The sequence below is a fragment of the Taudactylus pleione genome, unplaced genomic scaffold (genome assembly GCF_031769625.1).
Source record: "Taudactylus pleione unplaced genomic scaffold, aTauple2 ptg000082l, whole genome shotgun sequence".
NCBI classification, from domain to species: domain Eukaryota; kingdom Metazoa; phylum Chordata; class Amphibia; order Anura; family Myobatrachidae; genus Taudactylus; species Taudactylus pleione.
The window spans coordinates 6,257,580-6,282,608 of record NW_028284484.1 but is presented as its reverse complement, the minus strand read 5'-3'; positions in this window follow the sequence as shown (position 1 = coordinate 6,282,608).

The following is a 25,029-nucleotide window of genomic DNA, read 5'->3' as shown; positions in this document are numbered from 1 at the left end:
GGCTCTGAAACATCCTGGATTGGGGTTCGACTGTGCTACTGTGCAGTCATCCAACCATGCATGTGGGAGCGGCCATTACTGCCATGGTCCAGATCTCTTTCTGCAGAAAGTAGCCCATACGGTAGGCTACAATAGGTAATGCCATTTAATTCTAAATATGGCATTAGCTACTGAACACTCCCTAAAACTGTGTTTTTGAGGGATATTGTGCAAATATGTTTGATAAATATTCCCCTAAGTGTTGCCCTTTTTTGTTTTTGACTGATTCTGCACTAGGAGATATGGAAAGCAAGCACACTGTTAGAGGTCACTGAGGACTGAGTTTGGGAAACACTGCTATAGACCTGTTGCAGTATAGAATTAACTACTGTCGCTGTTGTCCCGGGCACTTTCTATCTCTTTTTCTTCCTCCTTTTACTCCATCTCTCCTCATTACTCTCTCCTCCCTTCCATGTCTATTTCTCTTTCTCCTTTTGACAATATTTCCCGTCTTTTTATCCCTTTACTTTATTTCTTTATCTCCTGCTACTCTGCCTCTATTGTCTTGCTTTTTCCCCCTCGCTCTCCTGCCCCTCTATGCCTGAGTCTCCGTTTCTCTCTAGTCAATCTGTTTCTTGCTCTTCTCTCCCCTGTCTTTTTTTTACTTCGGTACCTCCTTCCTGGTCTAGTCTTCAGATCTTCCAATTAGTTCTCTGTTGTAGCGACATGCACGTGGCCAATGTGCAGTGTGTGCACCACGTGATGTCATTTTTATCAGCACTTTATTTCATTATATAGATCATCCTTAGCATTATTTTTTTCTTTGCATCTTTACTATTGTCCTTCTTTGTCTTGCTATTTCATCGGTGTGTATGGTCAAGTGTTTCTCTGTGTGCCTTTTTTCTTTTGTCTATACCATTGAAAGGCAGAGAGAACACAGAGAGAGTGTGTGTTACAGCCTAAGGGATATTAACCCCATTGAGGAGGGGTATGTTTTTAGTGCAAAAAACTACTCCAAGCTTTTAAATTTGCAGTATTTTAGTAAGCAGATCGCATTTCCCATACTTGTAATAGGAAATGTGATCTGCTCAAATTTACTAAAATAAAATTTTAAAGAAAATAATGGGGAGAGCCCTGAGAATATAGTGCCACTTGGAGATAACATTATAAGGGCTTTCCCAAGCTTCACAAACTCCAGCTCTGCTCTGACAGGCAGAGCAGAGCCTGGAGTCAGCTCCTGTGATCAGCCATGTGTGTCTAAATAGACCACAGACTGATCACTGTAAAAAAACAAATAAAGAAAAGAGAAACACTTACCTGCAACCAGGGACCAATGATCGGTGATCCAGTGTGCTCCTCTGTAACTGATCGCCAAGCTCCTGCACTGTGACCCCGGTCAGCTGCTCTGTGCTGTAAACTGAGATGCTCTGCACACTCCCCGTTCCCAAACGGCCACAACCTGTCAAACAGGCTGCGGCTTGGGGGAACAGTGAGAGATATCACAGAGGGAGACCTGCTTATGCAAAGTACATTTACAGACCTCTCACAATCGGAGTAGGTCACAAATTATTGGATTTAACTACTACTCTGAATCAAAATTTGTGCATGAATGTCAGAGACTGTGGGCTCAATCCTATTAGCCACGAGATTACTCGCAATGCGAGCAAGTGCAACTGTATGCCGCACTTGCAGATTTTTGTTTGCAGCCCCATAGCAAACTTAACTACACCTCCCTCCATAACACTACTTACCTGCCCACTACCACGGGAAGTTAGGCTCCTAGTCCCCAGCATAAGGCATTCATTCATGCAATCTGTAGTGCTGGGCTTGCTGGGAGCTAGCATCCCGGTCTCCAGCATTTGGCATGCAGCAGCTCTTTATGTACTGGGTGAACCTGCAGCAGCTGCTGGGGTCATCCAAGGCTCTGGCACAGCAACCACAACAAATAAAATACATATTTTTAAAATACACCACACCAGGCACCACTACTTTTTGAAATGTGCAGCAGCATGTGGGTTAACAACACCTTTAGTGCTTCAGCTGCCGTCTTAGTCATGTCGGGTAGCTGGCATCAGGACTTGGATCTGGCTATAAGGGGGGGTGACCCCTCCTCCAACAAACGGGTTATGCCCCTGACTATGGTCACATATAACGTGATGGAAGTCAGCTCTGCCTCCCTTTTAAGCAGTGCTGGGCTATATATAATAACTGAATATTACATATGGTGCTGCTCTACAACAAAAATGAAACACGAGGAACTGCTCCAATTTTAAATATCATATATTACATTTATCATGGGTGCAGACACAAAGGAGGAGATTTATCAAAGCTTGTATTAGAGATAAAGTGGAGAGAGATAGAGTACCAATCAATCAGCTTCTAACTGTCATTTTAAAGACAGGTTTGACAAATCTCTCCCAGAGTGTTCTATGTACTAAAGGATTTTTTTTCATTTATTCCTACAAACAGAGATGAAGTACAGGTACCTACTCTCTTCTTATTTTCTTACTATGCTTGTCCTATACTATACACTCACAAATCAATTGATACCTCCCACCTCTCTCCATTTCAATCTGTCATCAATGCTGCTGGCTGGCTCATCTTCCTCTCCAAATGTACATTGTTTGCCTACCTTTTCCTACAAATCCCTTCACTGGCTTCTTTTCCCCTTCAGAACCCAATTCTAACTCATCACACTCACTTACAAAGCCTTCACCCAATCCTCTCCTATTTACATCTCTGACCTCATCTCTCTGCACACTCCCGCTCCACAAATGAAAACCGCCTCTCCTCCCAATGATTACTTCTTCCCGCACCATGGCCCTCATTCAGAGGCAATATGAGTGGAACAGGTTAATAATAAGCAAATACTGCAGCCGATAAAAACTCAAAAGAATCCTTATAAATCCTTGTAAAAACAGTCTCAATAAAATAGAGTTCTGATCAGGCGCTGTGTATGTTCAAAATGAAAGGAAAAAATGTCTCTTACTGTCTGAATAGATGTATACCAAATATTGTTCCTGTGTTATATTTCCTTATAGTAGATCTTCATTTTATGGTTACTTTCTTCCTCCTTTTTTCTTTTCAGGGTTCATAGCCTTACTTTCCCTGAATATGATTCCTCATAAAGAAAGGGAGAAAGAAATATATAGTGTAACTCATTTAGAGGCACTTGCAAAAAGTGAGCGCTCACTCTGAATTAGGGCGGTGAATTAGATTAAAAAAAAATTTTCTTATCCCGGCCTCCTGGCCGCTCGCTAAGCTGTGGGTGACCACCCACAGCTTTTGCGAGTGGCAAGGTAATGGTCGCGATTATCGCGACCATCGGGCTTGCGACGAGACCCTTGTAGCAGCAGGGGAGGCTTGCTGGGACCTGAAGTTAAAAATATTTTTTTTTACACTACATTAACACAATCAACCCGCCACCCACCACCCAGGGGTGGCGGGGATAGACCCGGGCTATCAGCCTAGGCTAGGGGTGCCCTGGAGAGGGGGATCACTTTATTGGAGGGGTCCGAAACCCCCCTGGTATCCCTGGCCTGGGCTGACTAGCGGTCAGAGCTGATGCTGTGGCTGGGGAGCCCGATGATAGGGATCCCGTGGCTGTGGCATCAGTCCCCCACTAGAAAGGGTCCAGGGCTGGTTCTGTGAATTACAGGGAGACCCTATGCAAATTTTTCCCTGTAATTCCAGAACCAGGACTGGTTCCCATAGCCCAGTGCTGGTTGAACAAAGTACAGGAAGACCCTACGCAATTTTTTCCCTGTACTTAGTCATCCAGGACTGGGTTTGAAAAGTCCGGAGCTGGTTGTGTTTTGGGGGTGGACCTCACGTCAATTTTTTTTAACTTTCAACTATTTGTTTGCTTGTTACAGTCAGATACATGCAGGCATCTCATTGATGTCTGCATGTACAGTATCTGTGTGAGAACGAACTGCTCATGCTGAAAGTCAAAGCATGAAACAGTTCAATGCTGTCGGGGATTTGCAGTTCGGTTTGAAGTGGGATTTGCCGTTCGATTTGTACATGAAAAGAAAATTGAAGATTATTATTTTTCTTATTAAATTATGGAAACAATAGCTATGTAAATGGCAGTAAGATTTCATGGACAAATCTGCAATTTGGTGGGGATTTTTGGAAAAAATATATTTATCCAGTTAAGTGGTCATATAAATGTTAATACATACAGTATATAAGCTATTTTTAAAGGTCCACTAAAACTAATATATAAGTTGACATACAAAAAAGCAATACTAATGAAGCCTACTGTATAAAAATATAGAAAAAAAAAGTTTCAGGAGCTCATCATAATGGAAAATTAGGTAATGACATGTTGGGAGTTGTATTTCTTTATACATCAGCCAGATTCCACAAGCCATTTTATTGATTTTAAATAAAAATAGATGATAACGTAGAAAAATAGCTTACAGTTCACTCAACTGTAAATCTATAATGTGTAATATAATGTCAAACATATCAATGGAAACATATACATTTGTCAAAGTTTTCAGTAATGGTGGATACACACCTAGCAGATATATCTGTAGATGATGGTCGTTCGTATACACTGAACGACCATTATCTTCCAGGCAGCCACGTGTCCGTCCCCGTACACACTAGCCGATGGACAGAAGTGTCTGCAGATTTATCTGTCCATCGGCTGTGCAGCACAGCCGACAAGATATCTCTGTGAACGATGTCGTTCACAGACATATCCCTGGTAAGGCGCATATCCAATACACAATATAAATGAACGATTGAACGATAACGACATCATTATCATTCAATCGGTCATTAATCGTGCAGTGACTATGCCGGCAACGACAAGTGATACACGCTCCCGCTGGTCGTTGTCGGCATCTGTCATTGTCTGAACATACTGCCCAACCTGACGATATCATCAGGCTGTGCAGGTTCAGGAATGATGGAGGGTGCCTGCACTGAACGACATATCGTTCAGTGTGGGAAAATTAATCACTGCACAGTATAATGAACGATTGAACGATAATGATGTTGTTTAATCATTCATACATCATTTAGTGGATATGTCCCTGGCACCAGATATATGGACCCAGCTTAACTCTATATTTAACTCTCTTGTAACTTGTAAATTAGCTTTTGTGTACCGTTGTGTAACAGTTTTGGCAATAAAAATTCTATTTGAATATCTGTTGACATTAGCACAGTGGTAATCTTTGATCTTTCAAACTTTGTCACAATTCTAATAATAAAAAAACTTTCATACTGAAAATGTGTCAAACACAGCAACACACAAGTAAAAGTGTGATGGGGGTATCCACTTAGCGATTTTACCAAGCGATTGCACAATATTGACGTCGTTATCGTGCAATTGCTTGCAAATCGTGCTTACAAATCGCACATGCATCAGGCATGTTTTGGTTGGAAACGACCAGCGATGCGCGTGCCCCCTGGTCGTTTCTGACATCTATCATCGCCCGTACATGCTGGTCAACCTGACGATCCTGTCAGGTTCAGCATGTGCGGGGATGATGGATGTGCCTAGACTGAATGAGTGAACGTTCTGTCTAGGCACATCACTAGACATGGAAACGACAGCACGATTACAATGTCGTAATCGTGCTGTCGTTTCCATGTCTACTAGTGGATACGCGGCTTAACAATTCAACCAACCAACACATTTATTTCTTTGACAAAGAGAAAGCAAACAGAACAAACACAGTAAGTCAATTGTTAAACAATTGAGAATGTTTTGCAGGTCGGGAACCTGGGATAAACAGATTACATATAAAAAAGTAAATATTAGACCACACATCTGGTTCATCACTACAGTTTCGCTAAATCTAGGCACTAGATCTTTGTTCAAATTACAGACAAGGTCACCAGCTGGGACTTAACACTCAATTCAATTATTTTATATTGTACCTGCAGGCTCTATTCCAAAGTGACTCTAGAATAATCAGACTTTACTCAATAGGCAATCAAAATGAAATTATTTCTATAAGTACAACAAGGTTACAGACTTGGTAAAAGTCTGTAAAGCATAGATTTAAAAAAAAAAAAATCTTGTTTTTTTTCTCCTTCTATTAAAACTCATACATATTGAACACGGTTATTGAAAAATATTATGTATTATTTACATTTCCTGGCAGAATTTAGTGATACTCCAGGTTTTCTCTGCAGAACTGGAGGTATCATTATCAGCAGGGCTAGACGCCAAGCTTTGCCCCCCTGAATGAACATTTACTAATGGGGGCAAGCTGTGATTACATGAAGGATAGCTTTGGGATTAAAACTGTCAAATACAGTGTTTATAAAGACCATTAGAACTCATGAAAGGCATGCATAGCCATGATGTTCCATTGTTTCATAAAATTGTCATTGTTTCCTGAAAGATTCTCCTCACTTAAAGGTGTCACACAATTGTAGTTGCTAGACACAATAATTATCACCTGCACTGATGTCATAGTTTGTTTTTAGACTTAACTTCACGTTCAGGTTATTCTTAAAGCTGTTGTATGTTTAACTTTGTCTCTTTTAGAACCAAGTGACACGCATGTGCCTCTATACACAAAATTCAGGTGGCCAAGTGCATGCCCCTGTTTAACTAAAGTAATACTGTCCTGCTCAGTGTAACAAGAGCACATCCAAAGTGCACATGTGATTTTGATGCACTTTTCATTCAGTTTGGATATCCTTTTAATGTGTTAGGCAGGACTTAGATTGAATGGAGCCCTGCTGACTGGATGGAAAGTGCATCTAAAGTGCGTTAAAGAATGCATGTGCACTTGAATACAATGAATGGAGTCCTTCTCTTCACACAGTGAATCAAAAGTGCTTTTGTGCACTTTTCAAACCTTCAGCAGGGCTCCATTCTATTGACATCCTGCTGAATGCATGAAAAACACATTTCCCTGCTCATGCATAGTTCAGATGTGGCAGCACACAAATATCAGTGACCTGGAAATGATTACAATAGGTGCTGTAGCCCTAGTGTTACTTACCTAAAAAATATTTTGGATGTTTATGACACTGCAGTGTGTGGAATGTAATGACTGCATTGCCATGGTTGCCAGATTAGTTATTCAGAGTATATTTCATTCCATCTGCTTTCCTGTTGCCATAGCTGTGGACAAATCTACAATAACAGCCACCAATGCCCATATATAGTCAGACGATGGCAAACGATCAGAACACATGAGTTAGTGATGGGGCACAGGCAGGGGCTGGCTGGCAACTTTCAGCCAGGGGGCAGACACAAGCAAGTGGCCCAGTTTTTCTACTAGCAAATGCAATGTAAAATTTGGCGTGACATGGTTTCCGTAATGTGCATGTGGTTTAAATAGCAAATGAAGTATATGAGGGTAAAATTGTTATGACAAAGAGCTATAAATAAATACCATATATTGAGTGCATCTCATGGGGACTGGGTTGAGCAGCTGTGCCCGGCCCTTTATTCCGCCTTCCTCTAAAGCTCCGTCCCACAGTGTGTGTGTCTGACCCGGACAAAGCAGGGCGCAATTCATCAATCACAAAACGAGCAGGGTGCATTTCACAGTTAACAAAACGGGCAGGGCATAGTGCCCTGCTAAAAGTACCTAGTGGGAACACTAATATGTGCATACATACAGACACATTAAGTCCACACACATGCAGGGGAATTCAATTCAAAGCGATGTTGAATAGCCCTGGGAGGGAGCTCTCGAAACTATTCAACGCGATGTTTAGTCGGGCTAAAGGATTTCTTCTCGCACCCCCCTGGGGATGCGAGGAGAAATCTTACAAAAGTGCCGGCTGACACTTTAGTCGCAGAATGCTGGTTCTCGCGATTACATACCTAAGTTAGGTGGCGAGAACCGGCATTCTCCGACGTAACAGCGTGCTGAACTGAATAGCTCCGCGAGCTCCCTCCCGGTCCTATTCAGCATCGCAGTGAATTTAATGCCGCCCATGGACATTATAAAGTACAAAACAACACCCCCCACCTTACAAAGTTTATGCCACACTGACACATATAACTTGCCAGTGTATGATAGATAGATATGAGATAGGTAGATAGATAGATAGATAGATAGATAGACAAACACTGTATATAAGCCCCACCCTCCACTTACCTGGTTTCTAAAAGTGTAGAGAAGACAGGAAACAGGATCTCCTGCACTTTGGAGCACTCCTCACCTCTGCCCTCACTGTCTCTCTCCTCCCTGGGTGCCATAAAGCCTCTTATTCATCTCCGCTTCCCTGACAGACTCCCCGATAAGCCCCGACCCCTTTTTCCACTTTCCAGCCTCTATGGTTCCTGGGAATGTAAACCTGGCTCCCCATTGGTCGACAGTGGCCATTTCTTTGTAGCTTAGTATGGGGGCAGCCATTTTTTATTAGCCTCTGTAACTTAGATCTCACTCGCAGCGTAGCTGGTCAGCCCCTGTCAGATCTGAAGCATAGTCTGCCAGACATGACAGTACTCTCTTCCACAGCCAGGCGGCCATCAAATACTAACAATGTACCAGCCCGGGGGGCAGATGGCACCCTGCCCCCCGGCCCAGTATGCCACTGGGCACAGGATTTCTCTGGTAGGATTTGTGTGACATCATACCAGGCAGTTTAGGGCACTTATTGATTCGTATGCCTTCAATTTTTATGCATTCATAGAGAAGGAAGGGTAGGAGAAAATATACCTCAAGCATCATTTACTGTTAAAATTAAAAAAAAAACCCATTCTAAACCAGTGGTTCCCGAACTGTGCGCCACGGCAACCTGGGGTGCCTCGGGACACTTGCAGGGGTGCCTCCGGTTGGTGGTCCAGCACCATACCAATTCTTTATGGTCAATGTAATGTAAATATGTGGACAAACAGAAGCACAAACCTATCCACCACCATATAACTGAGCCTAAGGATAACAGGTAAGTACAATTTACTTCACTTTGCTACTTTACTACATTTTTTTTCTGAATTTCTCAATAACAAATATTTGGCTTAGGGGTGCTATGAAAACAATGCTGATACTCAAGGGTGCCGTGATTCAAAAAAGTTTGGGAACCACTGGTCTAAACCATAAAACCAAACACAAAAGAAAAAAAACAAAATTTTAGCAGATTATACAGTGTGACAATCAGGCAATTAGTCCAGCAATGCAGTGTGTGGCCTGATCATGGCACCTCTAAAACTAAACTTGATCAGCTCATTTTCAGACACGTAAACTGTGGAGTACACAGATTACTGCTCTTGGCCTGTGAGTCCTGTCATCTTACTGACACATTAACTGACCCCAACTATGCTCGTAGTGGTACAACCACTCAGCCCAAGGAATTGAACAGTGGGATCTTATCTAATTTGACCACCTACACAAATCAAACTGAACACTCATCCAGTTGCTTGACTCATGTACATTGTACATAATATGTTTTAAATACGATACTGGAAGGAGGCACAATAGCCAATAGCAGTACTGTATCTAGGAACCCAGGTGACCCAGCAAAGTGAGTGACTTGACTGAGCAACATTATAATGCACTTCTGGGCCACAACAACATGGAGGCTCCAGGAGCTAGTGGTAAATGGCAAGACTGGGATAAATTGCGGACAGCCTTTCCTGGTGTCAGACAGCACCAATTCTCTCTACCAGTGCCTCAGGAGAATGCTATCTTGGCCAAGAGGTAGTCACAAGATCAGCGTGGCAAACTTGTAAAGAGTAAAAGGAAGTATGAACAACTCCCATACACTGCTTTGAAAGTGTCAGCCAGCAAAAATATAATTTCTAAATTCACTGAATGCTTGAAATGACTGCATTGTATCTGTATGTCACAGCTTTAGAACCTGACAGAGAAGCAACAGCTTTAATACACCCACATTCTGATGGTAGAATTGTAAGACCTACACTATAAGACATCATTAATGACAGCCACGTTAATGGGCAGTTATGGTTAATTAAAGGTGATGCTTGTAATAACTTTTCCATACATTGGTAACAGAGAAGGTAATGAAGAATTTTATGTATAATATATATTCCCCACACTGCTAAATTAATTGGTGAGGGCAATATGCAATGGCTCTCTCTTTACAATATAAAATGCACAATTTGCAGCCAGCAAACTCATGGCCTGTAAATATTCAGCATGACCTCCACACTAAGCAAGCTGTTACAGTATGCCAACAGAGCTGTATTAAGAATTGTCAAAGAAGTCAAAATGCTTTGGTCTACAGCTTAGTACAATTAGTGGATATATATGTAAAACTGCAGGTACCTTCTGCTCTTGTATATACACTTCAGCTTCATGTGAAGTTCTTGAAATCTGGAGAGCACAACCTTTAAGACATCTATTATTTTATTGCAATTAAACCTTGATACAAACAATTAATCTAATTTATCACTAAAATATAACAATGACACCACTGCGATGATTAAAGGTCACAGCTTTTATTAATTGTAATGACCAAATTTTACCTGAAGAATGGTAGAAAAGAAGATGCTACCAAGAACCATCTCTAGCCAATTGATTATCTTAAAAAATTGGGGGTGTGACAAGAATCACATATACTGGGTAAAATCCAACAGATGTGTATTTGCTCACCACAGGCAGGAATACAGGACAGTGCAGTGTTCACAGACAAGATGTTACAGGATGGGACACAGAACCTTCCAAACAGCAATACATATCTTTTTAGTGGAGTCACAGGTCCAGGATCCCTAACACTAGTTACCCCCGGGCCTATAACCCGGGCGACTACTTCACCATCACGATCAGTTTCCCAGTGTCTCTGCAGTTCTTTTTTTACCAGCCTCACACAGGTGTCTGTAAGCAGCTGCCTTTCCAGACTCAAACTTACATACACAAACCCTGGCCTGGATCTGACAACCTGCAGTTTTACCACTATGTCAGATCTAAAACGCCCCCTTCCCTCTATAAAGGCATAACCCCCGCTGTGTAGGATTCACTACCCTTTACTATAACACAGTATGAAAGCTCCACAAAAAAAATGCCCTCTGTCCCTCCGCAGAGGTAGTACACACCCACTGTTCTTCAAAAGGGTAAGTGCCACACAATGTCCACTTATGCCACATGTGGCCGCTGGCTAGTAGTGCTTTCCCACCTTCTGAGCTGTGCTTAAAGTTATTAAAATAATTAGCAAGACAAACAGACAGATAATAACAGAGGCTTTGTGTTGGTAGGTGAGACTTTCAAACTGAAATGAGGCTGAACCAAATTCAAATCTCCCCTTAAATAGCCCCCTTAAAGGTATATGCCCCAAACAATTACAACAATTAACCAATCAAGAAAAATCAAAATAAGAATCTGCCAAGCAACAGGTTCCTAACCAATAACCAATTACAAAAAAATTAGGCCTATTATATATCCTCATGCCTATACAGCCCTCATGTTGCCCGGCTACATCTACACTTGCTGCAAGGTTTAAGGCCAACAAGACTGGTCAAGCATTAGCACTTCCCCTGATCACAGAACAAACAGGAAATGGATCTACATACTGTATTTTAGTCAAAGTATTGATAGACTCCATGGGCAAAATTTACTGAGTGGCGGGTTCTAAACACCGGCGGTTTGATGGCGGGTTCTAATCCCCCGGCTTTGGTGGTGAATTGGTGGCAGTTTCTAAATGACAGCCCTGTTCTATTCTATTCTAAAACTTGTTCTGACAGCTGTTTTGCAGCGGTTTTGGCCTTAGTAAATCTGGAGATAGCAAAACCGCTGCCAAACCGCCGGGGATTAGAGCCTGCCGCTTAGTAAATTTTGCCCTATATCCCCATCAAACCAAATAAGCAAGTTCTTCACACAGAGAGAAAGGTGGATAGGTTTCATATAGTTATAACTCCTATCCAAAAAGTCACCAATTCACAGTGCTTCAAATAAATACAATTATTTAATTGAAAAGTATACACTTAGACTTTATTCATGGCCTTAATGATTAGCAACTGGTTGGAAATGATTTATGGTCATGTTATGTATAGTAGCAAAATCTCTTTATTGCTGGGGCTGTGGGTTTATTTAAGGTGGGGGGGGGGGAGAATCCTGGAACATTTTCAAGATTTTCACTGGTTGCTTAGAAACAGCCTTAGTCTTGCTCCATTATAGCTGATAAAGTGAACGTTATGTATTTATGCATTAAACAAAATGTGTTGTGAGAGATCACATTGAGCCAGTAGAGCAACAACTTTTATTTTGGACATATATTTTTTTAAGCACACTCATCTTTAGGATCAGTAGGCTTAGAATATTGTAAAGTTATCTGAAAATCACAGTGTATATTTCTATACACTCAATTCTTATTATAGACTCTATAGATGAAGCCGTCTTTAAAACATCTATTACTCAGTTGTTCAATCACTAGATAACATCAGCTGTATACAGTAGATTATTATCACACTTTATCCACTAAAGTGAATGGGGATTAACAGTGGCAGTCACTGGCATGCATCATGATAAAGAGCAAGAACTGCAATTGTCTTCTCCATTTGTAATTGTGCTAAAGCTTTGTACAAGATTACATTGATAAACCTACAGTAAATGAGGAAAATGCTTGAGCCTGGATCCCTGCGACTAGCTACAAGTGTTAATATATTTCATTAAAGAAAAAAGTAAGATTGGAACGGTTGTATAATATAAGCATAGTTTATGTGCAGGGTGTGAAGTTTTGTAGAACTGGCATAGAATCACTTATTCATTGTTCTGTAACATATAATAACCAATTTCATCCAAAAAAAAATAATCTACAAAAATATGTACTGGAAGCAGTAAATGCAGCAAAAAAGAAAATAAATAAAACAAATGTCAATTAAACATCCACTGGTGTTCTTCATTCCAAACCAATGAGGCACCAAAATGAATAGCATATGTTGTGTTTATCCATATTGAATTATTGACTGCTGGCTTTCATTTTTCTAACCACACAGATACAATAAATGTAATGTACTGATGCAAAATTGGGCTGATGCTGCTCAAACTGGTTTTTGAAATTGTTTAGGAATGTTGAAATATTACACAATGGCCACTTTCGCTAACTTAAGCTAACAATATATAGGCGCAATGAATGAAAATTATAAAAAAATACATTGAAAAAAGATACTGAGCCAATAATCAACAGGTGCAGATTCTAGAATTGGTCTCATCTGTACAGTATGTGTCCAGACGAGACAGAAGAACAGGGTATCTCAGAATCTTCAGCAGTTCTGTCACAAAGCCTATAATTTATAACAAGGTCATTTATGTTTTAAGAGCCAACATTTATAAATATTTTGCATGCAAAAGCTTTTCACTAATTTTCTTGTCCTTCTGTTTCAGACACCAGGGGGAAGGTCCATATATATATATATATTAGGGATGTGCAGGCTCGGATAGGTTCGAGTTTGCACGTGGAGTTCGGATTTTTCCCTCCAAAAAAACGGTACTCAGAAAGAGGCAAAACGTCATCTTGCATGGACGAACATCATCATTCCTTGACAAAAGTCCAGGAATGATGATGTTCGTCCGTGCAAGATGACGATGGAAGCCCTCCTCCCACTAAAAAAATCAAACGAATTAAGCTGGCAAAAGCACAGCGAAGAACTTTGCGTTCTAAGAAGATATCACAAATCCCCAAGGAGAGTCCAAGTGTGGTGGTGGTTGCGATGCCTGACCTTCCCAGCACTGGACGGGAAGAGGTGGCTCTTTCCACCATTTGCACGCCCCCTGCAAGTGCTGAAAGGAGCACCCACAGTCCACTTGCTGATATGCAAATTGAAGATGTCACTGTTGAAGTACAACAGGATGAGGATACTGGTGTAGCTGGCGCTGAGGAGGAAGTTGGCGAGGAGGATTCTGATGGTCATGTGGTTTGTTTAAATCAGGCTCCGGGGGAGACAGTTGTTGTCCGTGGGATGAAAAAGCCCATCACTGTCATGCCTGGGCAGAAGACCAAACATTCCACCTCTTTGGTCTGGCAATATTTCTATCCAAATCCGGACAACAACTGTCTTGCCATATGTACCATATGTAAAGGTGGGATTAGTAGGGGTAGGGACGTTAACCACCTAGGAACATCATCCCTTATATGGCACCTGCAGTGCGTTCATAAAAAGTTACTGTCAAGTTCAGAAACTTTGGCTAAGACCGTAAGCAGTCCAGGGACACCTAAATCCCATTGTCCTGTTGTATCCAAGCGCCTGCAAACCACACCGTCAACTCCCTCCTCGTCAATTTCCTCCTTAGTCAGGATCGGAAGTAGTCCTGCAGGCCATGTCACTGGCATGACTGACTCTTCTATCCGGGATTCCTCCGGAGGATCCTGCATTGCTACGCCTCCTGCTGCCGCTGCTGCTGTTGCTGCTGCTGGGAGTCGTTCATCATCCCAGAGAGGAAGTAGGAACACCACTACTTTTACTAAACAATTGACCCTCCAACAGTCCTTAGCGAGGAGGATGAAGTACGACAGCAGTCATCCTGAAGCAAAACGTGTAACTGAGGCCTTGACTGCTATGTTGGTGTTAGACGTGCGTCCGGTATCCGCCATTAGTGCAGTGGGATTTAGACAATTGATGGAGGTAGTGTGTCCCCGGTTCCAAATCCCGTCTAGATTCCACTTCACTAGACAGGTGATACTTAGACTGTACAGAAACGTCAGAAAAAGTGTCCTCAGTGTCCTGAAAAATGCCGTTGTACCCAATGTCCACTTAACCACGGACATGTGGACAAGTGGAACAGGGCAGACTAAGGACCATATGACTGTGACAGCCCACTGGGTAGATGTATCACCTTACGCAGCAACAGCAGCAGCATCACCAGTAGCAGCATCTCAGAAACGCCAGCTTGTTCCAAGGCAGGCTATGCTGTGTATCACCGGTTTCAGTAAGAGGCACACCGCCGTCAACCTCTTAGAGAAACTGAGGGAAATCATCGTCCAGTGGCTTACCCCACTTAGACTCTCCTGGGGATTTGTGATATCTGACAACGCCACCAATATTGTGCGGGCATTACATCTCTGCAAATTCCAGCACGTCCCATGTTTTGCTCACACAATAAACTTGGTGGTGCAGAATTTTCTGAAAAGCGACAGGGGCGTGCAGGAGACGCTTTGGGTGGCCCGAAAAAATTTTCTGGCCACTTTCGCCATTCAGCGACTGCGTGCCGAAGACTGGAGCACCAGCAAACACTCTTGAACCTGCCCCGCCATCACCTGAAGCAAGAGGTTGTGACGCGGTGGAACTCAACCCTCTATATGCTTCAGAGGACGGAGGAGCAGCAAAAGGCCATTCAAGCCTATACATCCACCTATGACATAGGCAAAGGAGGGGGTATGCACCTGACTCAAGCGCAGTGGAGAATGATTTCCGTGTTGTGCAAGGTTCTCCAGCCCTTCGAACTTGCCACACGTGAAGTCAGTTCAGACACTGCCAGCTTGAGTCAGGTCATTCCCCTCATCAGGCTTTTGCAGAAGCAGCTGGAGAAAGTGAAGGAGGAGCTAAGATGGAGCGATTCCGCTCGGCATGTGGGACTTGTGGATGAAGCCCTTCATTCGCTTTGCCTGGATTCCATGGTGGTTAATCTGTTGAAATCAGACCACTACATTTTGGCCTCCATGCTCGATCCTAGGTTTAAAGCCTATGTGGTGTCTCTCTTTCCGGCCGACACAAGCCTGCAGAGGTGCAAAGACCTGCTGGTGAACACACTGTCAGCTGAAGCGGAACGTGACACGTCAACAGCTCCTTCTTCATTTTCTCCCGCAACTGGGGCTGCCAGGAAAAAACTTAGCTATCCTAAGCAACCCGCTGGCGGTGATGCAGGGCAGGCAGGACCAAGTTTGGACATCTGGTCCGGACTGAAGGACCTGGCAACAATTTCTGACATTACTACTGTCACTACATATGATACTGTCACCATTGACAGAATGGTGGAGGATTACATCGGTGACAGCATCCAAGTAGTCATGTCAGACAGTCAATACCTGTACTGGCAGGAAAAAGAGGCAATTTGGAGGCCCCTGTACAAACTGGCTCTATTTTACCTGAGTTGCCCCCCCTCCAGTGTGTACTCCGAAAGAGAGTTTAGTGCAGCCGTGAACCTTGTCAGCGAAAGGCGTAGGAGGTTGCTTCCACAAAATGTGGAGAAGATGATGTTCATAAAAATGAATTATCAACTCTTCCAGGGAGACCAGGCTCCAGAACGTACAGAGGGACCTGTGGTGGTGGATTCCAGTGGGTACGAGTTAATACTCTGTGAGGATGAGGATGTACACAACACTAAAGAGGGTGAGGAATCGGTGGATGAGGAGGATGAGGACTACATCTTGCCTCCGTAGAGCCAGTTTGTGCAGGGACAGATTAATTGCCAGCTTGTTTTGTGGGTGCCCAAACGAACCAATCATTTCAGTCACAGTTGTGTGGCAGACCCTGGCACTGAAATGATTGCTTAGTTAAAGTGTGCATGTCCTGTTTATACAACATAAGGGTGGGTGGGAGGGCCCAAGGACAATTCCATCTTGCACCTCTTTTTTTTCTTTGCATTATGTACAGTTTGGGGCCTAGTTTTTCAAACTGCCATCTTGTCTGCCACTGCAGTATCACTCCTAGATGGGTCACGTGTTTGTGCCGCCCACTCGTGTCACTTAGCATAGTCATCCAGCTACCTCGGTGCAACCTTTTGGACATAAAAACACTATTGTGAGGTGTGAGGTGTTCAGAATAGACTGGAAATTAGTGGAAATTAAGGTTATTGAGGTTAATAATAGCATAGGAGCAGAAAAACCAACACATTCTGTGATTTTAGCTGTTTTTATGCTTTTTTAAAAAAAAATACAGATCCAAAACACAAAACCCAGAACCCAAAACACGGAAGGGTGGTTTTGGCAAAACCAATCCAGATCCAAAACACGAAGAAAGATCCAGATCCAAAACCAAAACACAAAACACGAAAAGTGGCCGGTGCACACCCCTAATACACACACACAGGGGCGTAACTAGAACTTTTTGGGCCCCATAGCAACATTTTTAAGGGCCCCCCCAACTTAGGTCTTACACAATGCGCACAGTAGTAGTTCCCCTAAAACAGTAAATGCCCACTTGTACTGGTGCCCCTTATGCAATGCCCACTGTAATGGTGCCCCTGATGCAGTGCCCCCAGCAGTAATAATGCCCCCTGTGTTAATGCCCCTAAAAGTAATGCCCCCTGTAGTAGTGCTCCCTGCAGTGCCCCCAGTAGTAAAGGCCTCTGTATTGCCCCCAGTTGTAATGCCCTTGTAGTGCCCCCAGTAGTAAGGGCCCCTGTAGTGCCCCCAGTTGTAGTGCTCCCTATAGTGCCCACAGTAGTAAGGCCCCTGTAGTGCCCCCAGTAGTAAGGCCCCTGCAGTAAGGCCCCTGTAGTGTCCCCAGTAGTAAGGCCCCTGTAGTGCCCCCAGTAGTAAGGCCCCTGTAGTGCCCCCAGCAGTAAGATCACAGTAGTAAGGCCCCTGTGGTGTCCCCAATAGCAAGGCCCCTGTAGTGCCCCCATATGATGCCCCCAGTATTAAGGCCCCTGTAGTGCCCCCAGTAGTAAGGCCCCTGTAGTGCCCCTAGTAGTAAGGCCCCAGTAGTGCCCCCAGTAATAAGGCCCCTGTAGTGCCCCCAATAGTAAGGCCCCTGTAGTTCCCCCAGTAGTGTGGCTCCTGTAATGCCCCCTGTAGTGCGGCCCCTGTAATGCCGCCAGTAGTAAAGCCCCCCCCACGCACACACATACACACACACATTATAAAAAGCAACACTTATCTTAAACCCCGCTCCAGTGCCTGCTGCCATCCGTCCCCGGTGCCCGCTCCTCAGAACTATGGGAGTGACGTCATGACATCACTCCCATTGTGCACTGCGGGACCTGGAAGACGGAGCTTAGGAGTGAGCTCCGTGCTCCGCAGCCGCCGAGGGGGGGTTGGTCAGGAGGTGGCTGCCGTCGGAGGAGGGTAGAGAAGGAGCCGGGTGCTCTCTGTGGTAACACAGTCTCGGTGGGCACCTGGAAAATGGAGGGGTAATCGGATGGCCGGGCGCCCTCTAGTGGCCGGCTCACCTAGGAAGCTGCCTAAGCTTGCCTAGTGGAAGTGCCGGCCCTGTGGCCAGCACCACCCTTGTAGACTCTGGGCACTAGAGTGTGCCCAGAGTCTATAGCACATGCGCAGGTCACCGGGAAAATGGCCGTGGCGGCCATTTGTCAGCTGTTTTTACAGCGCAGACACCGGCGCCAACGTTCCAGAGAGTTAAGTATACTATGGGTGCAGGGTGTGTGGTGCTGGACCCCCTGGACCCAGGGGCCTGTGTACAATAAATACGCCCTTGTCATTTACGTTGTATAAGCCAGGGGTGCACTCCCTCCCTCCCACTGCTCTGCAAGAACTGCAACAACTGCCAGCAAACGGCTGGGTGAGATTATCAGCAGAGAAAGTCTGCTAACAGTGAGTCTATGGGCCTTCTTCAGAGATGTGCACTAATACGATGATCGCAGCTGCCAGGACCCAATCAGGCTGCGATAAGCTTCAGCTACTGCAGCCTAGCCAAAGGAGCGACCATCAGCTGCTATGGCTGAAATGGTGGGAGTGCAGATGTCTGTTTCCTACAAACACCATCGGCTGCATTTGCATTCGAGATGGCTGGAATTGCACAGCCCATCTCTGAATCAGGTTCTATATACGGGGGAGGTTGAGCAGAGCACAGAGCGGTATTCTCATCTTGAAATTACCTGCATCCCACAGTTTGTTGAATTTCTGCCACTTTATAATTAATTAAACAAAGGAACCTCGGTGTGCTATATAATAAGCATTTTTGGATGATCGGTGTGACTTTGCAGTTGCTATTTATTTGGATGAACTATTGGCATTAGTTATCCAACTGTAATTAAAAACTTGCTTTGGAACAAACAATTGCCCTAAAGTTGGAATTGCAAGTATAAATCTGACTGCAGAGATATTAGTTACTCTTAAGGAGCAGCATTTAATATAAACAGGAGAGAAGAGCTTTATATATATTTATATAAACATTGTTTCTAATGCTGGCCATACACGCTACAATTATCGGGACAATCCGCCCGATATCGGCAGATCTCTGCGATAATTGTAGCGTGTGGGGGGGCGACAGAGGGTTAAATATTGCTCGGTCGGGCATGCTGGATTGTCCAGCATGCCCGTCCGATGCGATATTTCCCGTTAAACTGTCGGCCGCATCGGGCAGTGTATGCCCAGCGCAGCCGACAGACAGACATTTCCTGTGTTCCTTCCTACAGAAGGAACAGGGAAATGTCTCCTCCCCCGGGGGCGGAGCACGGATGTCGGGCTAATACACTGTGAGATTTCTCTCACAGTGTATGGCGGCGACATCTGCGGCTGGCAGGCTGCCAGATAAAATGTCTGTCGGTCTGACAGACATTTTATCTGGCAGTGTATGCCCAGCATAAGTAAGTAATTTATTTACTGCACCTGAATTTTATTGTATGTACAGTACCTCTAAAGGAGGTATAGTGTTTGCCCTAATATACGAACCCTGGAATGTTGTGGGCTCCGAATGAGGGCAAAAGCAAATTACTTTAAAATAAATAACTACAGTATGTAGTTGCACAATTTTTTTGTGCGACAGAAAATACTGAAAAAACCACTATATGGCTATAAAACGGTAGTATTTATTTATCTCTACAAAATACTTCAGTTAACTGCTGTGTTCAATCATTCACTACAGCATTTACATGAATATTGTTTTTTGCTGCACTATTGTAAGATGTTAAACTATTCAACTATAACAAAGTTATATAAAGTGCAAGATAGTGTTTTAGCAATATAAAGATATAAAACACATAAAATGACACTTCTAAACCAATAAAATATTTAGCAACATCTGATACACAACAGCATAAACAATAAAATAAATGTGGAACTATCCAGCTAAAATCAGGACGGTTGAGAAGCATCCTTTCGACACAGTGCCTTAATAACCAATATTCATGTAAATACTGTGGCAGTCACCCAGTGGGCGTTTCTCACTGTTCGCATCAGATGTGACCCTGTCATGGAATGCCCAGCCTGGCGTACTGTAGTCACATCTGATGCGAGCACACCAGGCTGCAGGACTACCCATGCCTTACATGGTATATACTCTGAAGAAGCTAGTCAGACTCCCTTTTTCATGTATTAGTTAGTGTAAGAAACCGCAAAGATGTTGAAAAACCATTATTGAATCTTCATGGCATGGTTGAGCTGCTTAGATCTAGGAGAAAATATAGACCCATGCCACTTTAAAGGTGTCATACAGTATGAATATGATTTTTAAACTCCTTCACTGGATTATATAACTACTCAATGATACATTATTATTATTATTATTATTAATAAAGTAATTCACTGTCTTTAAGCTGCTGGAGCAAAGGCAGAATTGTATGTGGCCTAAACTTGATAGTATTACACCCCGACAGTGTCAGCGGCATCCTGATGGATGAAGATCCCGACAGGGTCGGTGTGTACCCCAACCCTCCCCCTGCCAACCCTCCCTTAGTGGTACCTAACCGTAATCTCACCCCAGTGGTGCCTAACCCTAACCTCCCCTCCTGTGGTGCCTAACCCTAACCCCCCCTTCTCGCACCCTAAACCTAACCATCCACAGGGCTGCCTAACCCTATCCTCCCCTTGGTGGTGCCTAACCCTAACCCCCCCTTCCCGTAGCCTAACCCTAACCCTCTCCGGGGGGGGGGCCTAACACTAATCTCCCCCCAAAGGTCCCTAAATCTAACCGTCCACCCCCAGCGGCTAACACCTAACATGTCCTGCTTACCTTCGTTCAGGATGACGGCTTTCAGGATTTCGGCATCGGGCTAAAGATAGGTGTCGGGATTTCAATGCCTATATTTAATACCGAGCCGGGCTTTCAACGCCAGGATTTCAACTGCCAGCATTCCGGCCGCCGGTAAATTAACTACATCCCCACCCAGTGGCATCTATTATTTCTCAGGATTATTCTTTGTTTTCCCCCATGGCTGTCTCCTTTTCCGATTTTTTTCTAGCCCAAATTAAAAGCAAACATGACTGTTCCTAACCTCCGGAGTAAAATTCCTTTATAAGTATGAACAAATCTGTCCACATTGAATGTCACTATTAAGCTTCACTGTCACAGTTAAGCTTGATTCCCACTGTGATACTGACACCTTCGAGATGACGCTCACACCGAAACTTTGGGTGCACAGTCTGTTTTATTAGTCTGGGTGGCAGACAACTTATACAAACAGTCTCTTTCTTGGAGATCCTTAGCAATAAGATTACATCGCCCATCTCATCAGACAGTTGGTCTGGAGTCGATCGTCAGCCCAAATCCAGCACTTTTTTAAATGTTAAGCACCACCTCAGCTCTATCCTAATTTGCTGTCATTAAGTCCATGTTTTTAATATCTTAAAGTTAACACTTCTCATTCTCTGTTTCCATATATAATTAAGTGCTAGGTGCTCTGTTTGGCTTGTATGACTGCTACTCATCCCTGTAGCCAGCAGTTAGAACTGATTCCACTCCAAAGGCATTCACTCTGTCACACTACCTCATAAAGGCTCATTCTTTACATGGTAAAGATGTATTAAATAGGGTTAGATGCAGGGCTTAAAGTGGTCCTGGAGAGGTGGGGGAGCTCATCTCCCCTGCCGTCTACTCCCCACCCCCCACCCTCACCACGCTAGTCTGACAGGCCAAAACAAGTGTGAAAACTGTTCTTTACACTAACACACACTATTATGTATAGGAAACTGTAAAGTGAATGGCGGGGGGCCTGGGGGCCGTCTAGGCCCCAGAAGCTTTTGGGGCTATGACAGTGTGAAATACACTTTAGATGCTTTTTTAGCACTCCTGCCATCAGCTGAGACTACAATGTTAGATCACTTAAAAATAACATAAAAAGTTCTATATCATCAGTGTTATTTTTCTGCCGAGCCTCTGAGTTTTTTTAGAGGTCCCCACAAACTAGTCTATGTCATTTGGATGCCTAATGTTTTTTTGCAACCCCTATGTATTGCCTTCGCTAGATTCTTTCCTTACCTATATGCTGGTTTCTCTGAAATGAGGGACCTCTGAAGAAATTAAGACTCCCTAGGCAGGCAGTGAGTGGCTCTCTTTTTGTAGAACTTCTGTGCAGGGACTTGGTGGAGGTGGAACTAGTGCCACCTACCATTAGACGTGACGGAACTCAGTTCCACCCCGTTCCTGCCCACTTTAACCCCTGGTTAGATGGAATGCTTGTTTATATAAAAAAATTTAGATGTTATTTATGGGTTTGATATGATATGTCGGCATTCATAATGTCGACATAGACCATGTTGACATTCATCAATAGACACTGATGAAATGTTGACATAATAGCATGTACCTTGTGGCCCAGTGGTCACTTACCCGGTCCAGTGGCAGCTATGTCTCCAGCGGCAACTTCCAGGTCTCAGCGGTCTTTTGACCATCAGTTCTGGTGCAGACCTGTACCAGTGTTTCGGTAAGTACTGTCCTCATAACCCTAATTCCTAACCCTAACCCTCCCTCTAGTGCCTAACCCTAACCTCCCCCCACAGCCTAACCCGACTGCCAACATTATAACAACTTTATGAGACTGTCGACATGTTGCCTGTTGACATTATAACAATGTTGACGTACCTGTCAACATTGTGGTGTCGCCAATAAGAATGTCGACATTCTTATTGTCGACCTAATCCCTATATCCCCTTATTTATCATGGGTTAGATACACTATTAGAATGTATCTTACAGCTCCTCTAATCTTACAGTTTAGAATAGATTTGCATAGAAATTCTTATGAACCACAGGAGAAAGATATGTTATCTACTATTGCAAAGCATAGAGAACTGGAAAATATACAGTAAAATACATAACTTTTATTTTGTTTAATAGCAGCCTACCAGCTGACCCATTTAAGTTGAATATAGGATAATCATATAATTTATGTTAGCACTGTGGGCCTCATTCTGAGTCGCCTGCAAGTCGTAAGGCGGATGCATCTTGTGGATAACAGCATCCAGCACATGTGCCATAGAAAGAGCTTAGCTTCTGCGCAGGCCTCTGGATCACGCAGACACACACGGACCGTGCAAAATGGTCTCCAGACACTAATGATGATGGCTGCGGACATAGAAACATTGGGCGGGATAGGCTTCCATATGCAGCCACTTGACGTTTTAATATACACGAGTGGATTCGCGCATTAGCTTAAGAAAATAAGCAGGCTACCATGGCCGAACGGAAAATTCCCCGCGGATGTGTCCTACTCATAATCAGGACCTGTGTGTAAATATTACTACCGGACCATACTGTACCCATCACAGATTCCTCGGTGCTGCGCTATAGTGTTGGAAATTACTATCTGTTATTAATGAAAATAAATGAGGTAGAAAACAAAAAAATCTAAGGTAAAACAGACACATTGCTCCCATCTGCAGTTTTATAACAAAGGTGTATGAATTATTTACATTTTCACTAGGATAAGCAGCATACATTTCATACATTTCTAACATCGCTTTCAAATACGTACTTTTGAATGTTATATTTTTCCAGACGGTGACGCACTGAGGCAGTAAGAAGAGTGTTTATTGGCACAATACAGTCAATGAGACACATAGTTTTTGTAACTCATAACTAAAATAATACTTACCTGAACATAGCATTGTGCTTCTAAGGGGCTCCCAGTACATATAATTCAGACACAGGGCCTAATTTACTAAGGATTGCAACTGCGATTGCAATAGTGATTACGCACGCAATCTCACTGCGATATATGCTAATCCTTTGCGATCGCTATGCCGCCACAGCCCTACATGAGGACGCCCACTTTACTATTTAGTGTGAGTTGAGGAATAGTGTATATGGACACATCTGCTCGGAAATGAAGTGTATCGCCTCATACAAGCCATTACAGACATTCATATTACTGATTCTATAATATATTCTCAGCTCTCCTGCAGCATCCCGTGCTGCCATTAAGCGCACAGAAACTTATTTGGCATATACTTAATGCCACAAAATTGTGGTACATTGGAAACAACAAACACCCTTCACTTATGTTGATTATTATTATACTAATATACAAAGTATAGTATATTGAGTATTCTCCATATTTCTCCAAATGGCTTCATGGATACCTGGCTCCCATGGGTGTCACATTTTGAGGACACTTCTAAACTGACATTATACTATAGACTTGACAGCGAATTATTAGCAACCTCAACTCACCATTCAGTTATTCACAGCAGCTTCAACGTTCTCAAGCAACTCCCTCTAGCCATTATCAGCTTGTCATATAGTGATACTCACTCTAGTGGGTGATACCCACACAATGAGGAATCAGTAGCGTATTTATAATGAGTGCAGGGTATGCAGTACACATGGGCCACTGAGTCCAGGGGGGCCACATCCTGCTCCCATTTTGTATTTTTACCGTTCCGGAGTTCCACGTCAGCGCTGCACAATTTGCTAGGAAAATGGTGCAGCCGACATTTACCCAGAGATTTGCTCATGTGCAGTACAGAACTCACTGGGAAAATGGCACAGATGCCATGATCCCTGAGACCGGGACATGCCAAAGTCTGCTTGCAACTTCACTGCGGTGCCAGAGTCTACTTGCAGCTCTACTGCCGAGAGAATAGGACCCGTGTGCAGCCTCTGCTCTCTTACTCTGCCCCTGTGAGGAACATTGGATTTGGATAAGGAAACTAAAGTGTTTATTTGTATCTGTTATAGACTTTCTTCTTCTCCACATCATTTACACCAGGTCATCGGGGCACATTTATCACAATCTGCATTTTCTAATGCGGATGTGATAATAAATTTACGTCTAAAATCGCAACGCGAAATCTGATATTTTCATGCAACTTTAGAAAGAAGCTCTTGCCGGGAGACAGACTTTGATAAGATCCTGTCCCGGAAAAGAGTTGGAAGCAGAGTGACAGCCTACGCTACTAGTCTGCTTGCTTCGGGTCTTCTATGGCTAATGCGTAGCCGTTAGCCAGTGCACACGTCATCAAGAGGCCAACTGAGAGGGCCTCTCCAAAACAATTACCAAGTAGCCTTTAAGCTACTATAGGCTGACGAAATCCTCTGATGTCA